The sequence below is a fragment of the Melanerpes formicivorus genome, unplaced genomic scaffold (genome assembly GCF_026170545.1).
Source record: "Melanerpes formicivorus ecotype bairdi unplaced genomic scaffold, bMelFor1.0.p_v2 SCAF_18, whole genome shotgun sequence".
Classification (NCBI taxonomy): domain Eukaryota; kingdom Metazoa; phylum Chordata; class Aves; order Piciformes; family Picidae; genus Melanerpes; species Melanerpes formicivorus.
Window position 1 is genome coordinate 14,517,998 of NW_027142370.1, and position 22,450 is coordinate 14,540,447.

A 22,450-nucleotide genomic window follows, 5' to 3' on the forward strand; every position below is an offset into this window, starting at 1 on the left:
TCTAATTTCATAACACAGGAATATTCAAGAGAACTGAGGCTCTTTCCCTCTCCAGACCAAGACAGTCAGTAACAGCAGCAGAGGCATTAAATACCAACCAAGGTTTAGGGACAAGCTGAAAACAGAATGCCAGAGGAGCTGGGGTTTTGTCCCAGCATAAGTTTGATTTCAGGATGCCTTTCTGTACAGAACCATAGGATGGTTTCTTTTGATCACAAAATCTATTAAGTGAAATGCCTGTGGATAAATATTGAGGCTCTATATTGACTTTTGAGGAAAGGCTTTCAAAGCTGTTGTTTTTTTTTCAACGTAGAGCTGCACAAATTGTTTTGCCTTATTCGGTACATAAAATGCTTGCAAATTGTTCTGCAGAAGCTTTTGTTCTTGCTTATCCATTCTTGGGACCATGTGTCTTAGATATCAGAGAGTGGTTTCAAAGTGAAATGCCTGAAATTGGCCAGAGAAGGCCATATTGCAGCAGATAATTTAACATTTCCATCTGAAAATGTTGACTTTAGGTACTGTATAAAGCAGCTTTCCAGCCTCCAGCTTAAAGATATCCTTCCAACTTATACTCCCTTTCACAGAATCACAGAACCCATCTGGTTGGAGGACACCTCAAAGATCATCCAGTCCAACCCTTGACCCAGTACTGAAGGGTCATCACTAAACCACATCCCTAGGCACCAGTCCACAGGCTGCTTACAGAATCACCAAGGTTGGAAGAGACCTCAAAGATCATCAAGTCCAACCTGTCACCACAGACCTCATGACTAGACCATGGCACCAAGTGCCACATCCAATCCCCTCTTGTATGCCTCCAGGAATGGTGACTCCACCACCTCCCTGGGCAGCACATTCCAATGGCTAACAACTGTCTCTGTGAGGAACTTTCTCCACACCTCCAGCCTAAACTGCCCCTGGTGAAGCTTGAGACTGTGTCCTCTTGTTCTTGTGCTGGCTGCCTGGGAGAAGAGACCAACCCCCTCCTGGCTGCAACCTCCCTTCAGGTAGTTATAGAGTGCAATGAGGTCTCCTCTGAGCCTCCTCTTCTCTAGCCTAAACAACTCCAGCTCCCTCAGCCTCTCCTCTATCCGTCTCTATATTTTCCCCATCAGTGTTCTGTATCCATAGTCTTGTGCCAGCCACTGTGTCTTATCACTGGGAAAAAGGATATTAGGAGGTCTCCTGGTGTCCACTTGCACGCCAAAGCCTGTAGTAATGCCACCCCACAATGAAAGATTTAGTGGCCTCTGCTTAGCCAAGGGGTTGGTCTCCCTTGCAGCAGGTGATAGGATGAGAGGATATGGCCTGAAATTGTGCCAGGGGAGTTTTAGATTGGCTAATAAGAAAAATTTCTTTCCTAAGGAAAGACATTGGACCAGGCTGCCCAGGGAGGTGGTGGAGTCAACATCCCTGGGGGTATTTAAGAGGTGTGTGGTCATGGCACTTGGAGGCATGGTTCAATGGCCATGGTGGTGTTTTCTTGATGGTTGGACTTGATTACACCAAGCTGTGTGGTGCAGCAGACAGGCTGGGGGGAAGGGAGGCCATCCAGAGGGACCTGGACAGGCTGGAGAGGTGGGCACAAGCCAACCTCAGGAGGTTCAACAAGACCAAGGGCAGGGTCCTGCAGCTGGGTCGAGGCAATCCCAGGCACAAATCCAGGCTGGGCAGGGACTGGCTGGAAAGCAGCCCTGAGGAGAGAGACTTGGGGGTGCTGGGGGAGGAGAAGCTCAACAGGAGCTCTCAGTGTGCACTTGCAGCCCAGAAAGCCAATCAGATCCTGGGCTGCATCAGGAGAAGTGTGGCCAGCAGGGCAAGGGAGGTGATTCTCCCCCTCTGCTCAGCTCTGCTGAGACCCCACCTGGAGTACTGCCTCCAGTTCTGGAGCCCCTATTCCAAGAGGGATCTGGAGGTGCTGGAAGGTGTCCAGAGAAGGGCCAGGAGGATGAGCAGTGGGCTGGAGCACCTCTCCTATGAGGACAGTCTGAAGGAGTTGGGGCTGTTCAGTGTGGAGAAGAGAAGGCTCCCAGGTGACCTAACTGTGGCCTTCCAGTATCTGAAGGGGGCTCCAAGAAGGCTGGGGAGGAACTGCTCAGGATCTCAGGTAGTGATAGGACTAGGGGGAATGGAATGAAGCTGGAGGTGGGGAGATTCAGGCTGGAGGTGAGGAGGAAGTTCTTCCCCATGAGAGTGGTGAAGCCCTTGAATGGGTTGTCCAGGGAGGTGGTTGGGGCCCCATCCCTGGAGGTGTTTAAGCCCAGGCTGGATGAGGCTCTGGCCAGGCTGATGTAGTGTGGGGTGTCCCTGCCCATGGCAGGGGGGTTGGAACTAGCTGATCCTTGTGGTCCCTTCCAACCCTGACTGATACTATGATACTATGATACTATGATGATGTGGGAGGTGTTTTCCAGCCAAAACAAGTCTGTAATTCTATGTTTCTGTGAGTCCCACATCCCCATGGTTTCACCACATAAGAGTACAGCGTATCTCAACAGAAAGATCACAGGCTCACAGGATGTCAGGGGCTGCAAGGGACCCAAAGAGATCATTGAGTCCATCCCCCCTGCCAGAGCAGGACCATACAATCTAACTCAGGACACAGAGGAACACATCCAGACAGGGCTTGAAATTCTCAGGAGAAGAAGACTCCACAACCTCTCTGGGCAGGCTGTTCCAGTGCTCTGTGAGCCTGGAACAGATGTTGCAGCAGAAAGCATCAGTGCTCAACACATTTCAGGAACATCCCCACACTGAGACTGCTCTGGGCTTTCCACTTCACTTTCCACAGAATGCTGAATCAGCACGAAGGCACCAGAACTGCTCTTCAAGTTGCCAAGTGTCGTCAGTGGCTCAGGTGGTTGGAAATATCCTCTGCCCTCCAGGGTGAGCACAGTGATTAGAAACCTCTTTTCCCCTCTTGAAATGAAGTTTCTCCAAAAGGAAGGCACAGGCATTTGTGTAATGGGCTGAGTTCTGAAAAGTAAATGAAAGAAAGGCCTGAGGGCATTAATTAAGTGAACTGAGGATGTGAATTCAGACTTCTCCCTGCTCTCACACTGAGGTGAATGGCCTGCATGCCTACCATGCCTGTGTGAAGCTGCAATGCAGAGCTCAATAAAAACAAACAGCTCCATTTTGGCATTTAAAGTACCTTTGCAAAGCTGCAGCCTCAGTAATTAAAATAATTACTGTTGCATGCAGCCAGGAGTCAATGGCTTGCATTGCAAAATCAAACCCTCAGTTCCAGAGGATTCACACCCCTTGATTTGCCAATAGTCCATTGATTTCCCACTGAGTTTTACAAGGGGGATGTAGATACACTGATGGAGAAAGGCAGTGCTGGCATTTGTCCAGCCACTGAAGAACTTCCCTGTGGAAATCCCAGCCTGAGGGTGATGGAGATGATCTGTGCCCCTGGATATGTTGTTTTATCACAATTTCACAGAAGCATTAAAGCTGGAAAAGACCTTGAAGATCATCAAGCCCACCTAGCCTGGCACTGAACCAAGTCCTGAAGTGCCACATCTACATGTTTTTTGAACCCCCCATGGGATCACAGAATCACAGAATCAGCCAGGTTGGAAAAGACCTCAGAGATCATCAAGTCCAATCTGTTACCTAAGACATAACACCTCCTGACAACTAAACCATGGCTTCAAGTGCCACATCCAAGCCTTTTATGAACACCTTCAGGGACAGGGACTCCACCACCTCCCTGGGCAGCACATCCCAATGGCCAACCTCTCTTTCTATGAAGAACTTCTTCCTCACCTCCAGACTAAAACTCCCCTGGCACAGCTTGAGACTGTCCTTTTGCTCTGGTGCTGGTTGCCTGGGAGAAGAGACCAACCCCCACCTGGCTACAACCTCCCTTCAGGGAGTTGGAGACAGCAAGAAGGTCTGCCCTGAGCCTTCTCTTCTCCAGGCTAAGCAACCCCAGCTCCCTCAGCCTCTCCTCACAGGGCTGTGCTCCAAACCCCTCCCAGCCTCGTTGCCCTTCTCTGGACACCTTCAAGAGTCTCAATGTCCTTCTTAAACTGAGGAGCCCAGAACTGGACACAGGACTCAAGGTGTGGCCTAAGCAGTGCTGAGTACAGGGCACAATGACTTCCCTACTCCTGCTGGCCACACTATTCCTAATGCAGGCCAGGATGCCATTGGCCTTCTTAGCCACCTGGGCACACTGCTGGCTCATGTTCAGCCTACTATCAACCAGTACCCACAGGTCCCTTTCTGCCTGGCTGCTCTCCTACCACTCTGACTCCAGCCTGAAGCACTGCCTGGGGTTGCTGTGGCCAAAGTGCAGCACTCGGCACTTGGACTTGTTGAATGCCATCCCATTGGACTCTGCCCTTCTGTCCAGCCTGTCAAGGTCCCCCTGCAGATCTCTTCTACCCTCTAACATATCAACACTTACTCCCAGCTTGGTGTCATCTGCAAACTTACTGATGACTGACTCAATCCGCTCATCCAGATCATCAATAATGATATTCATGAAGCAAAAAGCCTGAGTTCTGCCAGCTTCAGTGACATAGAGTACTCATGTTGCCACTTTGTGATAGGGAAGCATCCTAGTAACCATATCTCCTAACTAGTCTGGGCCTGGAAGTGGGCAGCCCTCACCTTAAGGAAGATGGTGAGTTCCTACACCTGGCCTGCCTCTTGTGTAATAACTTGTCTGTGGTTGTTTTCCCTTTCGTGCATTGGCAAACTGCTTGGTTTGCTCTCTCTGGTCCCCATGCAGCCAGAGCAGCATCCTTTCTTTGCAGAGAGGGACTGTTCTGCCCGTGGTTCCTGAATCCAGGTTCACAGTGGCTCACCTTCTGCCTGGAATGCTGATGGATAACTCTGCAGCGCCTCTGACGCAGGTGCCCTGGAAATAGCAGCTCCAAGTCGGTGGATGTATATTGGAGCCGCGGTTTCTGTGCCCAAGGTGTACGCACGGCAGCTGAAGGGCTTCTGGCCATGCTTATTGCACCCTCTTGTGTTAGCTCACTATCAGTGCATGAGTTACTTAACTAGATTTCATGTTTTGGTGATGGTTGGTATCTAATGCCCAGCTTCACAGAGTAGAATCATAGAATGCATTGGGTTGGAAGGGACACTCGAAGGTCATCATGTCCACCTCCTCTGTGGTCAGCAGGGACATCTCTAATTAGAGCAAGCTGCTTAGGGTCTCATCAAATTTGACTTTGAATGTCTCCAGGAATGGGGCATCCTGGGGCCTCCATCTCTGGGCAACCTGTTCCAGTATTTCACCACTTTCACTGTGGAGAACTTTCTTCCTAATGCCCTACCTAAATCTACCCTGCTCCAGTTTCAAACCATTGTCCCTAGTCCTATCACTATAAGCCCTTCTAATTGGCCATTGGAATGTGCTGCCCAGGGAGGTGGTGGAGTCACCATCACTGGAGGTGTTTAGGAAGAAACTGGATGAGGCACTTGGTGCCATGGTTTAGTTGATTAGATGGTGCTGGGTGATAGGCTGGACTCGATGATCTCAAAGTTCTCTTCCAACCTGGTTAATTCTATTCTATTCTATTCTATTCTATTCTATTCTATTCTATTCTATTCTATTCTATTCTATTCTATTCTATTCTATTCTATTCTATTCTATTCTATTCTATTCTATTCTATCCCTCCCCAGCTGTCTTGTAGGTCCCCTTTAGATATTGAAATGCAGCTCTAAGATCTCCCCAGAGCCTTCTCTTCCCCAGGCTGAACAGCCCCAACTCTCTCAGCCCATTCTCACAGCAGAGGCTCTCCAGCCCTCTGATCATCTTCATGGCCTCCTCTGGACCTGATCTAGCAGTTCTGTGTCCTTCCTGTGTTGAGGACTCCAGGGCTGGACACAGTACTCCAGGTGATGACTCACCAGAGCAGAGCAGAGTGGCAAAATCATCTCTCTCTGTGTGCTGGCCACACTGGTTTTGATGCAGCCCAGGTTGCCATTGGCCTTCTAGGCTGCAGGTTCCCTTTGCTAGTTCACGTCCAGCTTCTCATCCACCAGCACCCCCAAGTTCTTCTCTGCAGGGCTGCTCTCAGTTTCATCATCCCCTAGCTTGTGTTGGCACTGGGGATTGTCCCAAACCAGGTGCAGGAGCATTGGCATCCTCCTGGGTGTCACTGGTAGAGCACCAAGGACTGGAGAGAAGGAGAAGCTGTTTGTGTGGATGGAGATTCTCCATAATTTTGCAGCAGCTAGACCCTTGATCAATAAGTGGAGCAAGCCAGCATTTGAAACTTTCTTTTTCTCTTCTTTTTTGTGAAACCCCCATTAAGATTGTGGCCTGTGAGACAATTTATTCAAGTCACACAAAAAAATATCTCCTCTGCCCTAGAAGGAATTTTGCATTAGACTATGCAAGCAATAAACCCACTTATTTACCCTCACTTTATAACTTATGCACGAGGCATTCAATTCCCAGCCACTACAGGAAGGCTGGGGAAGGACTTCTCAGGATCTCAGGTAGTGATAGGACTAGGGGGAATGGAATGAAGCTGGAGGTGGGGAGATTCAGGCTGGATGTGAGGAGGAGGTTCTTCACCATGAGAGTGGTGAAGCCCTGGAGTGGGTTGTCCAGGGAGGTGGTCGAGGCCCCGTCCCTGGAGATGTTTAAGGCCAGGCTGGATGAGGCTCTGGCCAGGCTGATGTAGTGTGGGGTGTCCCTGCCCATGGCAGGGGGGTTGGAACTAGCTGATCCTTGTGGTCCCTTCCAACCCTGACTGGTACTATGATACTATGATACTCCAGCTGCCCCTTGGCTGCAAGGTCTTGCCAAGCTGTGATGGATGGTGTGTGAGAGCTGAAGAGCTTTTCCTCTTCTCCTCACTTCTCCTCTGGTGGGCAGCCCGCCCAAATCTCTCTCTTCCCTTTGCTTTGCACTTATTTTTTTTCCTGGGCAAGGAAGAGATCCATCAAATGCTTATTGATTCTGATGCTGGCAGCATAATTTCTTCCCATCGATTTTCCCTTCAAGCTCCAGGTTCTTGCACGCTGAGGCTTTCTAGGACCATCCACCAGAGTGACAGCTTTGAAAAGACCAAAGCCAAAACATAACCTCTTCCATTCTGCCATATTAGAAGAAATTTCAAGCTTATGTTTACAAGGCTTTACAAATGAGAGGAGATGATTGATTTCTTTTTATTCCCCCCCCACACTTTGCCTGCACTGAAAGCTCCACTTACCATAAAATGGCCAAGAAGACAACCACTCTGTTTGCTTTGCTGGGGCTGGGGGTGGCAGATGGTGAAATTGCAGGACCAGCAGAGGACAATGAAAGGGTCTCTCACATGTTTTTAAGACAGATTGTGGAAATCCACAGTTTCACTGCACTGTTATAATGGTGGTGGTATGGTGAGGAAACCTCCGGCCTCCCGTTACAAATCAGTAGTATCAGGACCCCATTAAAATTGGTCCTACTTTGATTTTTCAGGAGCCCATTAAAATTGGTCCTGTTTTGATATTTCACACACACACAGAGAATCACAGAATGGTAGGGGCTGGAAGGGACCTTGAAACCTCATCCAGGCCAACCCCCCTGCCAGAGCAGGGTCACCTGTAACAGGGCACGCAGGAACACATCCAGGCAGGTCTTGAATATCTCCAGAGAGGGAGTCTCCACAACCCCTCTGGGCAGCCTGTTCCAGTGTTCTGTCACCCTCACAGGATAAAAATCATTCCTCCTGTTTCCATGGAACTTCCTATGCCTCGGCTTCCACCCACTGCCCCTTGTTGTGTCATTGGACATCACAAGAAGAGCCTGACTCCATCCTCTCAGCACTCACAGAATCACCAAGGTTGGAAGAGATCTCAAAGATCACCAAGTCCAACCTGTCACCACAGACCTCATGACTAAACCATGGCACCAAGTGCCACGTCCAATCCCCTCTTGAACACTTCCAGGGGTGGTGACTTCACCTCCCTGGGCAGCACATTCCAATGGCTAAGAACTCTCTTTGGGAAGAACCCCTTGCAGATTTATAACCATTAATGAGATTGATGGGGAAAGCAGGTGAATGTGCTCAGAAAACACAACCAAATATATCTTTATCTTGAACTTGTGTTACTCACAGAGCTGTGGTGACATGCAAATGTTTTTTTTATTCCACCTCCTCAGCCCTATGCTCTTGCTTAAAGAGCACTGGGGATGTCAGGACTGAGGTGGCATCTGCATGACCTGAAGGTTCAGCAGGAAGACACTTTACACATTTTGCTTAAAGAGAGCTAAGAAAACTGACAGCATCAAGACCAGAAAGTGAATTTCAGGCTAGAAATAGAGTTTGGGGGCATTGTTGTTAATGCTTGTTAGCTAAAGAGGGGATTTTCAGCTGGGTGGGAGCTTGGGGCAGAGCTGGGACCTCTGTGCCCATAGATATCCATATGTATAAGTAATAAATGAGGGGGTTCAGCTCTGATAAGAGGAACATCCTGTGGCATAGCTGTTGCCACTGTTGCTGTGGTAACCAAGGCTGACAATGTGTCAGACACATTAATTTTAGACAAAATAGAGTTTCTTAAAACTGTTAGAGAAACAGATGGGGTTTGGTCTTAAAATGGACTCTAAAACATTTGCACTTTGGAAGTACTTAGAGGCAGACCAGATAAATACACCTTCCCCTCCCAGCAGCTTGCTCAAATGATAGCCCTGTCACCCATCTTTATCACCCTTCACTCCCTTGCTATTTTCCTGCACCTTCCTGAAGTGATGTGTGGGACAGGTGAGGAGGACGATTTGGTTTCTCTATGCTGTATTTCATAGAATCATAGGCATGGTTTTATTGGAAAATAGCTTTAAGGTCTTCAAGTCTAATCATTCTCTAACTCTGCCAAGGCTGGTCCCTCAGCAGCACATCTCTGCCTCATTGAAACACCTCCAGGCATGGGGATTCAACCACCTCCCTGGAAAGCCTGTTCCAGCATGGAAGAACCACTTCAGTGAAGAAGTTTCTTCTAATATCCAACCTAAACCTACTCTGGTGCAACCTGAGGCCATTTCCTCTTATCCTACCACTTGTTTCTTGGAAAAAAGAGATGGAACTCCACCTTACCTAACTGCAAAGAGCCAGAAGATGTGCCCTCAGCCTCCTTTTCTCCAGGCTGAACAACCCCAGTTCCCTCAGCTACTCCTTATCTCTTCTCCAGACCCTTCACCAGCTTTCTTGTCCTTCCCTGGACCCACTCCAGCATCTCAATGTGCTCCTTCTAGTAAGAGTCCCAAAACTGGACCCACTACTCAAGATGTAGCTTCACCAGTGCTGAGTATAGGGGGACAACCACTTCCTTGGTCCTGCTGGTCTGACTGCTGCTTCTCCAGGCCAGGATGCTGCTGGCCTCTTTGGCCACCTGGGCACACTCCTGGCTCATATTCAGCTGGCTGTCAACCAACAGTCCCAGGTCTTCTGCTGGGCAGCTTTCCATCTATTCTTAGAATCACAGAATCTTTCTGGTAGGTTGCTTGGCCTCCATCCTCAGCACCCTCCCTAGAAGCTCACAACTCTCCATCTTTCCACATTTTTATCTTTGCTTCTGTGAAGTTGGATTCACTGTAAACAGAGTTTCCTCCCAAGTACCCACCCCTTGACTGCTACTTTATCATCCCCCAGGCCGCTTCCACCAGACTAGGCTTAGTTTTTCAATTAAAAGGTGGCACATAACTGCAGAATGACTCTATTTGTTACCTGGGTATGAGGCCCTCTTGAACACCTCCAGGGATGGTGACTCCACCACCTCCCTGGGCAGCACATTCCAATGGGCAATCACTCTTTCTGTGAAGAACTTCTTCCTCACCTCCAGCCTAAACCTCCCCTGGTGCAGCTTGAGACTCTGTCCTCTTGTTCTGGTGCTGGATTACTGAGCAGCCTGATCTAGTTGGGGATGTCCCTGCTTACTGAAGTCGGGGTTCAACCAGATGACCTCATAGGGTCCCTTCCAACCCACCCCATTCTATGATGCTATGAAGCCTGGAGAAAAGGAGGCTCAGGGGAGACCTCATTGCCCTCTACAACTACCTGAAGGGAGGTTGTAGCCAGGAAGGGGTTGGTCTCTTCTCCCAGGCAAGCAGCACCAGGGGAAGTTTAGGCTTGAGGTGAGGAGAAAGTTCTTCACTGAAAGAGTCATTTGTTATTGGAATGTGCTGTCCAGGGAGGTGGTGGAGTCCCCAACTCTGGAGGTGTTCAAGAGGGGATTGGATGTGGCACTTGGTGCCATGGTCTAGTCATGAGGTCTGTGGTGACAGGTTGGACTTGATGATCCTTGAGGTGTCTTCAGCCTTAGTGATACTGCGATACTGTGAAGCCCTATTCATGAGCAGCCAGTTCAGACAACTTACAGAAGACAGTGAGAGAGCTGGCAGAGGAGATGGTTGGTTTATTGCTGTGGACGTTCCTAAACCTTTTCTTTCCACTGATTTTTCACAAGAAGGAATGACTGCATGTGAGGCAGCATTGTGTAAGGCACAGGAGATGTTGGAGAGCTGACATCTATCACTCTCAAGTCAAACAATAGAAACACTTACAAGAGGATTCACTTGGTAAAGGCTGTGACTGTAATTAATGCCAATCAAAAGTGCCTCTGGGAAATGGGCCTTGTCAAACTTGATTTCATTCTTTAAGGAGATTATTATTTTGATTGGAAAAGGAACTGGTAGATGTAGCAGACTTTCCTAAAGTGCTCTCCTGCATATCACTCAGCATCCCAACTAAAAATACCCAACATCAAATCCACCCCAACTGCCACTTAACTGACAAGCATTGCCTACGAGGAAATCACATCTCTGGGACATGGATATCAAGTCATTGCTACAAGCACAGATTAATTCTGCTGGCTGGAGCAGTAAAACACAGGTCACCACATTGTGTGCAGGTCAAACTGCATGGTTTAATTACAGTCTGACCTACAGTCCTCATGCAGCCTTACAAGCCTAAAGCTCCTCTCATAGAGATATTGGTTGCAACAACCCCATGCAGTGCTACGGGTTGGGGTCAGAATGGCCAGAGAGCAGACAGGCAGAGAGGGACCTGAGGATGCTGCTTGACAGCAGCTGAACATGAGCCAGCAGTGTGCCCAGGTGGCCAAGAAGGCCAATGGCATCTTGGCTGCATCAGGAATAGTGTGGCCAGCAGGAGCAGGGAAGTCATTGTGCCCTGTACTCAGCACTGGTTAGGCCACACCTTGAGTCCTGTGTCCAGTTCTGGGTTCCTCAGTTTAAGAAGGACATTGAGACTCTTGAAGGTGTCCAGAGAAGGGCAACGAGGCTGGGAGGGGTTTGGAGCACAGCCCTGTGAGGAGAGACTGAGGGAGCTGGGGTTGTTTAACCTGGAGAAGAGAAGGCTCAGGGCAGACCTTAATGCTCTCTACAGCTACCTGAAGGGAGGTTGTAGCCAGGTGGGGGTTGGTCTCTTCTCCCAGGCAATCAGCACCAGAACAAGGGGACACAGTCTCAAGCTGCACCAGGGGAAAGTTTAGGCTTGATCTTAGAAGGAAGTTCTTCACAGAAAGTGAGATTGCCCATGGGAATAGGCTGCCCAGGGAGGTGGTGGGTGAAGGTCCCCAGAAGTGTTTAAAAAGAGACTGAATGAGGCTCTTAGTGCTATGCTCTAGTTGATTAGCTAGGGTTGGGTGATCAGTTGGATTTCTTTTCATTTAAACCAAACTGCTCTAGTTAATTTCCTTTTTCTGATTGTTGCAAATATCAAAGAGTAACTCTGTGCACTTTTGAAATGTGATAAAGGCAGAACTGGTTCAAAATCAGTGAATTTCTCTGTTTCAAACATAACAATCTGGAGCACAAGGTCTGAACCCAGCGCGTGGCTGAGAGAGGAGGCAGCTTGAGCAGCGCAGCTCTGGGAGTTTGGCTTTTGGCTTTGATTCCCTTGCTTTTCAGGCGGTAAGGGGCTGGTGGCTTGGGACTTTCCAAAGAGAGGAGGAGGGGCAGCGGGCTCAGATTGCCTACCTGCCGGAGGGCAGTGACGTAGCTGGGGGAGGGGTTGCCGCGGAGACCGCGCGCAAACCAAACAGAACCCAGCGCGTGGCTGAGAGAGGAGGCAGCTTGAGCAGCGCAGCTCTGGGAGTTTGGCTTTTGGCTTTGATTCCCTTGCTTTTCAGGCGGTAAGGGGCTGGTGGCTTGGGACTTTCCAAAGAGAGGAGGAGGGGCAGCGGGCTCAGATTGCCTACCTGCCGGAGGGCAGTGACGTAGCTGGGGGAGGGGTTGCCGCGGAGACCGCGCGCAAACCAAACAGACCCCAGCGCGTGGCTGAGGAGAGAGGAGGCAGCTTGAGCAGCGCAGCTCGGCTGCTCACTGACAGGGAAAAAAAAAAAAAAAAAAAAAAAAAAAAGCCGTGTGGAGAGGGTGGTTACTGCAAGATGGTCACCACTAGAGCAAAGGCTAGCAGAAGGACAGTGGGCACCCAAACAGAGACCACACACAAGCATGCAGATGTTCAGGCAGGTGGCTGCAGTGAGTGCTGGAACCTGGCACTCGACATGGAGGCTGGAGGGAGCAGCTCCTGTTTCAGGTGTGAGCAGGTCAGTGACCTGATGAGCATGGTGGTCAAACTAAAAGAAGAGGTAGAAAGGCTAAGAGATAGAAGAGATGGTGAGCAGAAAATTGACGATTCCCATAATGTAATCTCTTCTAAACCAGAACAGGGGGTAATCTCTTCTAAACCAGAACAGGGGGTAACACTTAGGGGAACAGGAAGTTTGATACCTTCCCAGCAGCAAGCCTCTCAACCTCCCTGTAGTAACCCCCATGAGCAGGGCCAATGGGAACAGGTCTCTGCCCGACGGAAGAAACGCAAACAAAGGAAGTCTGCTCCTGTGAGCAGCACGCTGCCTCCAGTGCAGTTACAGAACAGGTATGAGGCTCTGCAGGAGGAACAGGTCATTGGTAAGGTCGAGGACCCAAGAAGGTCAGAAGCTGCACCAATGACAGGTTGCCTCATGCCAGCCATCAAAACTTACCCAGAAAAGAAACCTCGCAGGGTCATCGTCATAGGAGACTCCCTACTGAGGGGAACAGAGGGCCCAATATGCAGACCAGACCCATTTCATAGAGCGGTCAGCTGCCTCCCTGGTGCCCAAGTAAAAGATGTTGTAGATAGAATTCCCAACCTTGTGAGTCCTTCAGACTACTACCCACTGCTGGTCTTTCAGGTGGGCAGTGACGATGTAACAATGAGAGGCTCACAATCTATTAGGAAAGACTTCAGAACCTTAGGGCAAATGCTAAAGGGATCAGGGGCTCAAGTCGTGTTCTCGGCCATCCCTCTAACGTCAGCAATGGATGAGGACACACTGAGGAAGGGCCGACAGATCAATTCATGGCTCAGGGGCTGGTGCCATCGACAGGGCTTTGGGTTCCACAATCATGGATTGGTTTTCAAGGCACCTGAGCTGAAAACAACTCATGGGACACACTTGTCCCAGAGTGGGATAAGAATCCTGGGGCAGGAATTGGCAGGGCTCATTGATAGGGCTTTAAACTAGATTTGAAGGGGGAAGGGGTTAATAGTCTCCTGCTGGCTGGTGACAAACAGAGGGGCAGCTCACCAGCAGTAGAGAGAAGGAGAGCTGGTAAGGGCTCTCAACTTGCTACCCTGAGGCAAGCCACGAATGATCCACCAGGACATTCTGTGGAAACCGAGGGGATTTGTCACAAGAGGAGGACAGGGCCAGCCCAGCTGAAGTGCTTCTATGCGAATGCGCGCAGCTTGGGCAATAAACAGGATGAGTTAAGTGCCACTGTGCTGCTGGGATGCCACGACATAGTGGCTGTTACTGAAACTTGGTGGGATGAATCCCATGACTGGGATGTAGGCATAGATGGGTATAAACTCTTTAGGAAGGATAGGCAGGGAAGGAGAGGAGGAGGTGTTGCCCTCTATGTCAGTAGCCAGTTGGAATCAGTGGAGCTCCAACTGGGGAGGGATGATAAGCTAGTTGAGAGTGTATGGGTCAAAATTAAAGGCAGGACAGGGGAAGAAGATATTACTGTGGGGGTCTCCTACAGGCCACCTGACCAGCAGATCCAAGCAGATGAGGCCCTCCATAGGCAAATAGAAGCAGCTTCCAGGTCACAAGCCCTGGTCCTCATGGGTGATTTCAACCACCCGGACATCTGCTGGAGGGACAACACAGCAAGGCACCAGCAATCCAGGATGTTCCTGGACTGCATAGAAGACAACTTCCTCCTCCAAATGGTGGAGGAACCAACAAGAAATGGTGCTATGCTGGACCTTGTTCTCACCAACAGGGAAGGGCTGGTAAGCAATGTGAGGCTCATAGACGGCCTTGGCTGCAGTGACCATGAAGCAGTTGAATTTAACATCCTCAGGGCAATCAGGAGGAAGTATTCCAAGCTCATGACCCTAGACTTTAGGCATGCAGATTTTGATCGCTTCAGGGATCTGCTAGCCAAAGTGTCATGGGACAAAGCCCTGGAGGGAAGAGGGACCCAGGACAGCTGGTCAGTATTCAAGGACCACCTCCTCTGTGTCCAGGAGCTCTGTGTACCAACAAAGAGAAAAGCAGGTAAGAATGCTAGGAGGCCTGCCTGGATGGGCAAGGAGCTACTGGACACACTATTACTTAAAAGGAAACTCTACAGGAAGTGGAGGGAAGGACAGGTAGAACAGGGGGAATACAAGGAAGCTGCCCGAGCAGCAAGAGTCCTGGTCAGGAAAGCCAAAGCAGAGTTTGAGTTGAATCTAGCCAGGGAGATTAAAGGGAATACTAAGAACTTTTACAGGTATATTAATGGGAAGAAGAAGACTAGGGAAGGTGTGGGCCCCCTCAGAAAAGAAAATGGTGACATGGTCACCTGTGATGAGGAAAAGGCTGAGGTACTTAATAACTTCTTTACCTCAGTCTTCACTGCAAGGGCCTCTAGCCACACTCCTGATGTTATGGAAGTCAAAGCCAGGGACGGGGAGGAAGAACTGCCCATTGTAAGTGCAGATCAGGTTCGTGATCATCTGAAGAACCTGAAAGTGTTCAAGTCCATGGGACCCGACGGGTTACACCCACGGGTGCTGAGAGAACTGGCAGATGAGGTTGCTAAACCCCTCTCTATTATATTTCAAAAGTCCTGGCAGTCTGGTGAAGTCCCCACAGACTGGAAAAGGGGAAACATTGCCCCCATCTTCAAAAAGGGCAAGAAGGAGGAACCAGGGAACTACAGGCCAGTCAGTCTCACCTCTGTGCCTGGAAAGATCATGGAACAGATCCTCCTGGAGTCACTACTCGCTCAAAAGAATAGTGAAGAGGTGATTGGGAACAGTCAGCATGGCTTTGCCAAGGGCAAATCCTGCCTGACCAACCTGGTGGCCTTCTATGAGCAGGTGACAAAATTAATAGATGAGGGGCGAGCAACTGATGTCATTTACCTGGACCTGAGCAAAGCCTTCGACACTGTCCCGCACCACATCCTGGTCTCCAAACTGGTGACACATGGGTTTGATTGGTGGACCACTAGATGGATAAGGAACTGGCTTGATGGCCGCACCCAAAGAGTGGCTGTCAATGGCTCCATGTCCCAGTGGAGGCCAGTGACAAGTGGAGTCCCTCAGGGATCAGTCCTGGGACCTATCTTATTCAACATCTTTGTGGGGGACATGGACAGTGGCATTGAGTGCACCCTCAGCAAGTTTGCTGATGACACCAAGCTGTGTGGTGCAGCAGACACGCTGGAGGGAAGGGAGGCCATCCAGAGGGACCTTGACAGGCTGGAGAGGTGGGCACAGGCCAACCTCATGAAGTTCAATAAGAGCAAGTGCAGGGTCCTGCATCTGGGTCGAGGCAATCCCAGGCACAAATACAGGCTGGGCAGTGACTGGCTGGAGGATAGCCCTGAGGAGAGAGACTTGGGGGTGCTGGTGGACAAAAAGCTCAACATGAGCTCTCAGTGTGCACTTGCAGCCCGCAAAGCCAATCAGATCCTGGGCTGCATCAGGAGAAGTGTGGCTAGCAGGTCGAGGGAGGTGATCCTCCCCCTCTACTCAGCCCTGGTGAGACCCCACCTGGAGTACTGTGTCCAGTTCTGGAGCCCCTATTACAAGAGGGATGTGGAGGTGCTGGAAGGTGTCCAGAGAAGGGCCACGAGGATGATCAGAGGGCTGGAGCACCTCTCCTATGAGGACAGACTGAAGGAGTTGGGGCTGTACAGTCTGCAGAAGAGAAGGCTCCGAGGTGACCTAATTGTCGCCTTCCAGTATCTGAAGGGGGCTACAGGAAGGCAGGGGAAGGACTTCTCAGGATATCAGGTAGTGATAGGACTAGGGGGAATGGAATGAAGCTGGAGGTGGGGAGATTCAGGCTGGATGTGAGGAGGAGGTTCTTCACCATGAGAGTGGTGAAACCCTGGAATGGGTTGTCCAGGGAGGTGGTCGAGGCCCCGTCCCTGGGGGTGTTTAAGAGCAGGCTGGATGAGGCTCTGTCCAGCCTGATCTAGTGTGGGGTGTCCCTGCCCATGGCAGGGGGGTTGGAACTAGATGATCCTTGTGGTCCCTTCCAACCCTGAATGAAACTATGAAACTATGATATAGATCAGATTCTTCCAAAATTAGTGAGAATCTGAATTTCCACCTCTCTCAGCATGTGTTTCCTACTGACTGAAGTGTTCTCCCCATTCTCCCTTGCAGATCATCCCAATTTTGCAGTGATTCTGCTTAAACAGTCCTGCTTTTGGTGCTGATGGTTCTCAGCTTACAAAGACAGGTAGATGCACACCTCTTTCCTGAACTCTCCTTTAGCCAAGCTCTACCTAATGAGTTCTTCTGCTCTTGTCTCACAAATCAGTCACTTCTTCCTGCTAATGATTTTGATTCATGGATTTACCTCCACTTTATCAATATGTGCCTGGGGAGGAGCTGCTAAGAAACAAATGATGTTTTAAATTGCAAGCCAGTGGCAATGGCTACCTTTCAGAGATCACAGAATCATACAATGGTCTGTGCTGGAAGAGCCCTCTGAAGGTCATCCAGTCCAACCCCCTCTGCAGTCAGCAGGGACATCCCCAACTAGATCAGGTTGCACAGAGCCCTGTTGAGCTTCACCTTGAACATCTCCAGGGATGGAGCCTCAACCACCTCCCTGGGCAGCCTGTTCCAGTGTTCCACCACCCTCAGAGTAAAGCACCTGTTCCTTACATCCAATCTAAATCTGCCCTTCTCTAGTTTGAAGCCATTACCCCTGGTCCTGTTACTGCAGGCCTTTGCAAACAGTCTCTCTCCATCCTTCTTGGAGTCCCCTTCAGGTACTGGAAAGCTGCTATTAGGTTCCCTCTTCTTCAGGCTGAACACCCCCAGCTCCCTCAGCCTGTCCTCATAGCAAAGGTGCTCCAACTCCCTGATCATTTTCATGGCCCTCCTCTGGACCCTCTCCATCAGGTCCATGTCCTCCCTATACTGAGGGCTCCAGACCTGGACACAGTGCTCCAGGTGAATTTCGGGGGGGTTGTTATTTTTTCTGCAACTGCCACTTTTGGCTCAGGGTTCTTTGTTTTACCAATCTCCATCAAACACATTTCAAGCTGGCAAAGAGCTGTTTAGCCCTTCTATTTTCCTAGAGAAAAAAAAAATGTAGGTAGCTCATTTGTAGGCAGGGCTTGGAAACTCACACATCCTGGCTGTTCCAGCACCTTTTCATAGCTCACAGTTTCTGAATATTTCACATTACTGTGTTCCCTAAAATACCTGCTCTTGCCCAACTCAAATATTCATCCAATCTGCCTCAGGCAAAAACTTAATACACATGCTTGGCACTTCCAAACATTACTTATGAACATCTGCGTGTGTAGATGCCTGAGGCTGTAATAAAGGCAAACCTGTCTGCATGAAATATTGCAAGGAAAAACACTGGAGGGTCATCAAATTAGGGGGAAAAAAACCACAAAGAGAAAAAAAGAAGGAAAGAGAAAAAATGAAAAAGCTACCAACATTTCCCAGCTTGTTCAAATGTCAGCTGTGCTCCTTCATAGAATCATAGAATCGACCAGGTTGGAAAAGACCTCAGAGATCTTCAAGTCCAATCTGTTACCTAAGACCTAACACCTCCTGACAACTAAACCATGGCTCCAAGTGCCACATCCAAGCCTTTTGTGAACACCTCCCTGGGCAGCACATTCCAAAGGCCAATTACTCTTTCTGGGAGGAATTCCCTCCTCACCTCCAGACTAAACTTCCCCTGGTGCAGCTTGAGACTGTGTCCTCTTGTGCTGTGTCCTCTTGACTGTGTGCTCTTGTGCTTGGTGCTGGTTGCCTGAGAGAAGAGACCAACCCCCACCTGGCTGCAACCTCCCTTCAGGTAGTTGTAGACAACAAGAAGGTCTCCCTTGAGCCTCCTTTTCTCCAGGCTAAGCAACCTCAACTCCCTCAGCCTCTCCTCACAGGGCTCTGCTCCAGACCTCTCCCCAGCCTTGTTGCTCTTTTCTGGACACGTTCAAGAGTCTCAATGTCCTTCTTAAATTGAGGAGCCCAGAACTGGACACAGTACTCAAGGTGTGGTCTAACCAGTGCTGAGTACAGGGGCACAATGACTTCCCTGCTCCTGCTGGCCACACAGAAATGCCTCAGACCCCCCTGGATGGATCCAAGGGGCCTGTTCACCTCCTCCCCCACTCCCTACCTCCTTACTGTTACCTCACACAGTAGTCAAGGCCACCGAAGAGTGAGAGAATTTGCAAGCAGAAGCAACAGAAGAAGGAGAGGGAGAAAGAACCTTTTATGCCTCTACTCTATATGCCCAGCAGCAAGCCAATGAATTATATAGACTTTAGCATTATTTTTTGCCTTTTACATCCAATGGGAATTTAGTTTCATAGTTTCATAGTTTCATAGTTTCATTCAGGGTTGGAAGGGACCACAAGGATCATCTAGTTCCAACCCCCCTGCCATGGGCAGGGACACCCCACACTACATCAGCCTGGCCACAGCCTCATCCAGCCTGGGCTTAAACACCCCCAGGGACGGGGCCTCGACTACCTCCCTGGACAACCCATTCCAGGGTTTCACCACTCTCATGGTGAAGAACCTCCTCCTCACATCTAGCCTGAATCTCCCCACCTCCAGCTTCATTCCATTCCCCCTAGTCCTATCACTCCCTGAGATCCTGAGAAGTCCTTCCCCAGCCTTCCTGTAGCCCCCTTCAGATCCTGGAAGGCCACAATTAGGTCACCTGGGAGCCTTCTCTTCTGCAGACTGAACAGCCCCAACTCCTTCAGTCTGTCCTCATAGGAGAGGTGCTCCAGCCCTCTGATCATCCTTGTGGCCCTTCTCTGGACACGTTCCAGCACCTCCACATCCCTCTTGTAATAGGGGCTCCAGAACTGGACACAGTACTCCAGGTGGGGTCTCACCAGGGCTGAGTAGACGGGGAGGATCACCTCCCTCGACCTGCTGGCCACACTTCTCCTGATGCAGCCCAGGATCTGATTGGCTTTGCGGGCTGCAAGTGCACACTGAGAGCTCATGTTGAGCTTTTTGTCCACCAGCACCCCCAAGTCTCTCTCTTCAGGGCTACTTTCCAGCCAGTCACTGCCCAGCCTGTATTTGTGCCTGGGATTGCCTCGACCCAGATGCAGGACCCTGCACTTGCTCTTATTGAACTTCATGAGGTTGCCTTGTGCCCACCTCTCCAGCCTGCCCAGGTCCCTCTGGATGGCCTCCCTTCCCTCCAGCGTGTCTGCTGGAGTCATTGCAGTCAGAGACCAAGCTAAAGCTCCCCCTTCAAACTGTACCATCCATGCTCACATTTCTGCTCAGCACACATGCCCCATTGATTTATATTGGCTGAACATACCTTAGCTGTGTCCTTAAACCCTCGTTAGTGGCTGCTGGAAACCCATTTCAATCTGGGTTTTATTCATAAATGCAAATTTACAAACAGTCCTAATTGTGTGTCACACATGGGTGTGATTACAACTCCATCTCCTCTCTTTTGGCATAATGTGGATTTAATGCTTTGCAGAGCCACCAGCCTAGATAATGACTCGCCGTTTATGTGGAGGCAAATGTTCCCCATCTTTTCTGGATTTGGCCAATGCCTACTGAGAAAGAAGACGTCTTGCAATTAAAAGGGATGAACTAATAATAGCCACTGCTGTGGCCCTGCAGAAAACCAGCAGATTGCTTCTTTTCTGATAGGAATCAGGAAATGTTCCTTTTTCTTCTTTTGTTTATTGCATGAGTCTGCTCTGCGTTGTCTAAAAGAAATGGAATGGAATGGAATGGAATGGAATGGAATGGAATGGAATGGAATGGAATGGAATGGAATAGAGTAGAGTAGAGTAGAGTAGAGTAGAGTAGAGTAGAATAGAATAGAGTAGAATAGAATAGAATAGAATAGAATAGAATAGAATAGAATAGAATAGAAGAGAATAGAATAGAATAGAATAGAATAGACCAGACCAGGTTGGAAGTGACCTTCAAGACCATTGCATCCAACCCATCAACCAATCCAAACCACCTAATCAACTAAACCATGGCACCAAGCATCCCATCAAGTCTCCTCCTGAACACCTCCAACGATGGTGACTCCACCACCTCCCCAGGCAGGACATTCCAATGGGCAATCACTCTCTCTGCATAGAACTTCTTCCTAACATCCAACCTGAACCTCCCCTGGTGCAGCCTGAGACTGTGTCCTCTTGTTCTGGTGCTGGCTGCCGGGGAGAAGAGACCAACATTCGTCTGTCTACAACCTCCCTTCAGGTAGTTGTAGAGAGCAATAAGGTCTCCCCTGAGTCTCCTCCTCTCCAGGCTGAGCAACCCCAGCTCCCTCAGTCTCTCCTCACAGGGCTGTGTTCCAAACCCCTCACCAACTTTGTGGCCCTTCTCTGGACACCTTCCAGCAACTCAACCTCCTTCCTAAACTGAGGGACCCAGAACTGGACACAGGACTCAAGGTGTGGCCTAACCAGTGCAGTGTACAAGGGCAGAATGACCTCCCTGCTCCTGCTGGCCACACTGTTTCTGATGCAGGCCAGGATGCCATTGGCCCTCTTGGCCACCTGGGCACACTGCAGGCTCATGTTCAGCCTACTATCAACCAGTACCCCCAGGTCCCTCTCTGCCTGGCTGCTCTCAGCCACTCTGACCCCAGCCTGTAGCACTGCATGGGGTTGTTGTGGCCAATGTGCAGAACCTGGCACTTGGATGTGTTCAATCTCATGCCGTTGGACTCTGCCCATCTGTCCAGCCTGTCGAGGTCTCTCTGCAGAGCCTCTCTACCCTCCAGCAGATCAACTCCTGCCCCAGCTTGGTGTTGTCAGCAAATTTACTGCTGATGGACTCAATGCCCTCATCCAGATCATCAATAAAGATGTTAAAGAGCATGGGGCCCAGCATTGATCCTTGGGGGACACCACTGGTGCCTGGCTGCCAGCTGGATGTGGCACCATTCACCACCACTCTCTGGGCTCAGCCCTCCAGCCAGTTCCTAACCAGCCCTGGACGATGTGTTTAAAGGTCATTTAGATGCAGTGCTTGTTCATATGTTTTCGGGGTGAACATGGTACAGTAGGGTCAATGGTTGGACTTGATGTAAAAAAAACTAGAAATGGGTGGATTCAGATTGGATGTTCTTCCCCATGAGGGTGGTGAGACACTGAAAGAGGTGGTGGAAGCCTTTTCCCTGGAGGTTTTTAAGGCCAGGCTGGATGTGGCACTGAGCAACCTGCTGTAGTGTTAGGTGTCCCTGCCCACGGCAGGGGGGTTGGAACTGGATGATCCTTGAGGTCCCTTCCAACCCTAACAATTCTATGGTTCTATGATGAACCTGAATGATTCTCTGGTTATGTAATCTTACATTAAAATTAAATGAGGAAGAACTTACTGAGAGTCAGAATAGAATGCCAAGGTCTGTGTGATGTTACATTTCTGGTCTTCATTTAAACATCCTTCTCTGTCATTTCACCTCTCCCATTCTTCCCATGTTCTAGTTTTCTCTCTTGCTCCTGTAAGAATCATAGAATCAATAAGGTTGCAGATAGACCTCAAGGATCATCCTGGCATGGTTTGAGCTGGAAAGGACCTTCAAAGGTCATCTAGTCCAATCCCCTTGCAGTCAGCAGGGACATCTGCAACTAAAGCAAGGTGCTCAGAGGCCCAATCAACCTGACCTGGAATGGTTCCCAGCATGGGGCATCTCCCACCTCTCTGGGCAACCTGGGCCAGGGTCTCATCACCCTCAGTGTAAACTATTTCATTCTTCTGTTTAGTCTAAATCTCCCTCTTTTAGCTTCAAACCATAACCCCTTATCATGTCATAGCAGGCCCTGGTAAAAAGTCTGTCCCCAGCTTTCTGCTTGGCCACTTTGGAGTTCTCCCTGGAGTCTTCTCCAGGCTGAACAACCCCATTTCTCTCTCAGCCTGTCCTTACAGCAGAGAGCTTCCAGCCCTTGCATCCTTGTTGTAGTCCCCTCTGAACCTGCTCCAAGAGGTTCAT